Genomic DNA, 6,000 nt, shown 5'->3' with positions numbered 1-6,000 from the left:
TGTAATCTTGTTTTAAGAGAAAGTAAAAGAATAACAATTATAACCAATTCTTGTGTTCTTCTCATCTTCTCTAATTCCTATTATATTTTGTTCTTGACATCGTTTTTCATAACAAATTGGTGCGGTGAATGTGGAGAAGATGTCGTCAACAAAGTATGAGATTGAAAAGTTCACCGGAGTGAATGATTTCGGTCTGTGGCGCTTGAAGATGAAAGCCCTACTGGTTCAACAAGGTTGTTTGGAAGCGTTGAAGGGAGAGTCACCCATGAATGTTGCATTAATGGCAGCGGAGAAGACGACTATGATCGAGAAGGCACAAAACGCAATTTTGTTGAGCCTTGGTGATAAGGTTCTCAGACAGGTAACAAAGGAAACGACGACATCAGGGTTATGGGCAAAACTTGAAAGTTTGTATATGACCAAATCGCTGGTAAATCGACTCTACCTGAAGCAGGCTTTGTATTCATTCAAGATGGTTGAAGACAAAGTGTTGGCTGAGCAGTTGGATATGTTCAACAAGCTGATTCTTGATCTTGAAAATATTGATGTAAAGATCGATGATGAAGATCAAGCGCTGTTACTATTATGCGCTTTGCCTCGATCACATGTTCACTTCAAAGAAACTCTCCTGTATGGAAGGGAGTCCCTGACCTTTGAAGAAGTTCAATCAGCCCTATATTCAAAGGACCTGAACGAACAAAAGGAGCATAAACCTTTGACCGTTGGCGAAGGTTTGGCCGGTAAAGGAAAACTCTTACGAAAGGATGGTAAGTTTGACAAGAAGAAGGGCAAAAGCCAGTCGAAGTCTTACAGTGGCGAAGCATATGGCATTCGATGCTATCATTGTAAGAAGGAGGGTCACACAAGAAAGGTGTGCCCTGAATGCCTGAAAGATCATGGAGGTAAGGATAATGGCAATGCAGCCATTGTTCATGATGATTTCGAATCGTCTGATGTTCTTGTGGTTTCAAGCAGTGACTCGAGAAGAGAGTGGATTATGGATTCAGGTTGCACTTGGCACATGACTCCAAACAAAGACTTGTTCGAGGAATTATGTGATCAAGATGGTGGATCAGTATTGCTGGGAAACAACAAGGCTTGCAAGATTGCATGTGTTGGATATGTGAGGTTCAAACTCCATGATGAGTCAATAAGGTTGTTGACTGAAGTCATGTATGTTCCTGATTTGAAGAGAAATCTACTTTCTCTTGGTGAATTCGACAAGAAAGGATATGTTTTCCAAGGAGAGAAAAGTATCCTAAGAGTCATGAAGGGTTCGAAGGAAGTCTTGAGAGGCGTGAAGAAACAAGGCTTGTATACCCTTGAGGCTGAAGTTGTAAGTGGTTCGACAAATGTTGCATCCACGAAACCTTTGTCGAAGACAGAAATCTGGCACATGAGATTGGGCCATGTCAGTGAAAGGGGTTTGGTCGAATTAGGGAAACAAAATCTGCTAGGTGGAGACAGAGTCGAAAAGCTGAAGTTTTGTGAACCCTGTGTACTTGGAAAATCTTGCAGAGTGAAGTTCAACAAAGGCAAACAAAGAACACATGGATTCCTTGATTACATCCATGCTGATCTTTGGGGGCCTGCAAGGTGTCCATCACATTCAGGAGCAAGGTATTTTCTATCCATAGTAGATGATTATTCCAGAAAATTATGGGTATTCATCCAGAAGACTAAGGATGAAACTTTTGAGAATTTCAAAAGTTGGAAGACTCTGATTGAAAATCAGACTGGCAGAAAGGTCAAGAGGTTGAGAACCGACAATGGCCTTGAATTTTGCAATGAGGCATTCGACAGTTTTTGTGCTGCCTCTGGTATTGCAAGGCACAGAACTACTGCAGGTACTCCACAACAAAATGGTTTGGCTGAAAGATTTAATCGAACTATTTTGGAGAGAGTCAGATGCATGTTGACTAGTGCGGGGTTAAAGAAGGTGTTCTGGGCTGAGGCTGTTTCGACAGCAACATATCTGATAAACAGATGTCCTTCGACAACGTTAGATATGAACACACCTGAAGAAGTTTGGTCGGGACATCCACCAAATCTCGAAAAACTGAGAGTATTTGGCTGCGTAGCCTATGCTCACATTAGGCAAGACAAGGTCGAACCTAGAGCTCTGAAATGCATGTTCATGGGATACCCTGAAGGAGTCAAAGCTTATAGGCTATGGTGCCTAGAGCCAGGTCACAGGAGGTGTATCAACAGTCGAGATGTAGTTTTCAATGAAGCTGAAATGGCTTTTAATAAAACCGATGTTGGTCAAAATGCAGAAACATTTGACAAAGAGCTGGAACAGGTAGAGATTCATGTTGAGGTGGAGCATGTTGATGCTGAATTGCATATCCCTGATGAAGTCGAAGAAGAAGCAAAAGATGCTGAGGAAATTGAGGAAATTGTCGATGACTACCTATTGTCAAGAGATAGGTCGAGAAAAGCCATCAATCCACCTCAGAGACTTGGATATGCAGATCTTATAGCTTATGCCTTAATCTCTGCAAGTGAGGTTCTAGACAAAGAACCTAGAGACTACAAGGAAGTTATGAGGAGTCAAAATAAGACTGAATGGCTGAAGGCCATGGATGATGTGATGAAATCTCTTCATGATAATCATACTTGGGAACTGATCAAGAAACCTGTTGGGGCTAGGTTAGTCAGCTGTAAATGGATTTTCAAAGTTAAGGAAGGAATTGAAGGAGTGACGTCGAAAAGATACAAGGCAAGGTTAGTTGCAAGGGGTTTCACTCAGAAAGAAGGTATCAACTTCAATGATGTGTTTTCTCCTGTTGTGAAGCATAGGTCCATTCGAATGTTGCTTGCCATGGTGGCACAGTTCGATCTTGAACTGGAACAGATGGATGTGAAGACTGCGTTCTTGTATGGTGGTCTAGATGAAACGATCCTGATGAGGCAACCTGAAGGGTATGTCGAAAAGGGGAAGGAAGATTATGTGTGCAAGTTAAAGAGATCTTTGTATGGGCTGAAACAATCTCCTCGATAGTGGAATACGAGATTCGACAAGTTCATGGCACGCATAAGTTTCATTAGAAGTCAGTTCGACCACTGCGTTTACTTCAGATTTTGACCTGGTAATTCATTTGTTATTTTTTTGCTTTATATGGATGATATTCTCATAGCAAGCAACAATGTTGAAGATGTGACGAGGGTGAAGGCTGAACTTAATAAGGAGTTCGATATGAAGGATCTGGGAGCTGCTTCCAGGATTCTTGGAATTGACATTCGAAGAGATAGAAAGAAGTCGAAGTTATGCTTATCTCAAGAGGCATATCTACGGAAGATTCTCGAAAAGTTTGGTATGTCGAATTCGAAGCCAGTTGTGACTCCAACAAACCCTCAATTCAAGCTAAGTATTGATCAATGTCCTAGTACTGATGTCGAAAGAACCTATATGAATAGCATCCCATATGCTAATATAGTTGGTTCTTTATTGTATGCTATGGTCTGTACTAGACCCGACATAGCATATGCAGTAAGTCTTGTAAGCAGGTACATGGCAAACCCTGTAAAGGCTCACTGGCAAACATCGAAGTGGATTTTAAGGTACATAAATGGGCCTCTAAATAGAGTCCTAATTTATGGCGGAGCCTTGGGTGAAGATAGTAAAGCAGCAATTGAAGGATATGTCGACTCTGATTATGCAGGTTGTATGGATTCCAGAAAATCTATTTCTGGATATGTTTTCACTATGTTTGGCAGTGCAATTAGTTGGAAAGCAACACTTCAGAAGGTTGTTGCTCTATCAACCACTGAAGCAGAGTATATTGCCTTAACTGAAGCTGTGAAAGAAGCATTGTGGCTTGAAGGTTTTGCGAAGGAGATGAAACTTCAAGGTCGAGGTATCACTGTTAAATGTGATAGTCAAAGTGCAATACACCTGTCGAAGAATTCAGCCTATCATGAGCGAGCTAAGCACATTGATGTGAGGCTGCATTTCGTCAGAGGAGTAATCGAGCGTGGAGAAGTCCAAGTGCTGAAGGTTTCGACTGAAGATAATGCTGCTGATATGATCACCAAGACATTGCTGAGTTGCTAGTTTTTCCACTGTATGCAGTTGATAAAGCTGCATGAAGAAAGCTAGTTTGTTCCCTTGATGTTGTAGAGTTAGATCCAAGGTGGCGATTTGTGAGATATTGGATCGAAATCTAGTATGGCCGAAGGGTAGCTTCTTGGTTCGACAAGATTAAGCATGAAGTCGAAGGTTGTTCACATGCTTGTGTCGAAGATGCTAGGGTTGTTAGCATGTTAAATTAGGTTTTAGTGTTTAAACCCTAATTTGTTAAGTTAGCTTGTTTGTTAAGTTGGCTTGTGTAATGGGCCTTGTGGCAAAAGCCCATTAGTTAGTATGTTAGGTTTTATTATAAATAGCATACTAGTCTCTCATCATTGCTAAGCTGCAAATCCTAATTTAGGGTGAGAGAGATTATTTGTTATTCTTGTAAACTTGTAATCTTGTTTTAAGAAAAAGTAAAAGAATAGCAGTTATAACCAATTCTTGTGTTCTTCTCATCTTCCCTAATTCCTATTATATTTTGTTCTTGACATCGTTTTTCACAACATACTTTATGTCAATAAAATAAATATCATACTTATACTTGAAAACATCATACAATAAATTATTAAATAAATATAAAAGACTTTAAGGTGTGTGTCTAATCACTAAACTACTTAACAAAAAACATGAAGGAGTTTTCTATAAACAATATATAAAAGATTTTAGTTTAATTTTTTTTTTAGAAAAAAATCTTGCTTACATTTACAATTAAAATGAGTGTTTAAGAGTCAAAGTTCCTCTTCCTAACGATCATTCTAGAATAAACTAAGACTAATCTAAGAAACCTTAGAGCAGGGTGATATTTTCTTTTGTTTCAAGAGCCATATTACCTCTTCTTATTGATCATACTCATGTTATAGTTCCTTTGGTTTATGTCTCGTTTCCCCCACTTTGTGTGTGATGTTTCCCTTATCTTGTGTGTTATCCACCATGTGTGTTGTTTGTGTTGTTTCTTTATTGGTTTCTATTTGTCAAATTATTTCCTCCCTCTTGCTAACCCTCTATTAAGGTTTCATGAAAAAATAATGTCTACTTAGGAATTTAGCAACAACCACCAAACATATTGGATCGAATGGAACGACTGTCTACGACCCTTACAACTAGAAAAACATAATATAAAAGACATGATGATGTACTCATGGTGTATGGAGATGCGAACATGCAAGATAATTCAAAGGAATATTAAATTGTTATTTTGCATTTACTCTATGTTATCTATATGCTCACATGATTAGGTTAGTTAGTTATTTTCTATTACTTACCTTACAAGTAACTAAACCCTATATACAGGGTTGTCTATTGCCTTGTATAAACTAAGTTAAATATCAATGAATTCACATTATCAATCTTTCATGTGTTCCTTTATGGTATCAGAGCCTAATTTACTTTACTTTATGGCATCATAGGCTTAGATACATATCTTACAATGTTATCAATAAAATCAAACAGAGATTTCCTATTGTGTATGATTCTATTCATACCATTTGTGATTTTTGCCACTATGCTAAACAGACTAAACTTTCATTTCCTTTCATTACTATTAAAACTACTTCTTCATTTGAGCTAATCCACACGGACATTTGGGGTCCCTTTGCACCTTCATCTATCCATGGTCACTCATATTTCTTGACATTAGTAGATGATTATACCAGACATACATGGACCTTCCTAATGAAAGCTAAACCAGAAACTAGATTCCTGATCACACAATTCATTAGCTTGGTCCTCACACAATTTGGCAAACATGTGAAGCAAATTCGAACATATAATGGGAAGGAATTTCTTATGGACATTTTTTTCAAAGACAAAGGAATTCTACACCAAAGGACTTGCATTGAGACACCTCAACAAAATGCGGTTGCAAAACGAAAGCACGTGCACATTTTCAATGTAGTACGGGCCATCATGTTCCAATGCAATCTGCC

Source organism: Vicia villosa, linkage group LG1 (assembly GCF_029867415.1).
Source record: "Vicia villosa cultivar HV-30 ecotype Madison, WI linkage group LG1, Vvil1.0, whole genome shotgun sequence".
Taxonomy (NCBI): Eukaryota; Viridiplantae; Streptophyta; class Magnoliopsida; order Fabales; family Fabaceae; genus Vicia; species Vicia villosa.
This window is presented reverse-complemented; position numbering follows the sequence as displayed.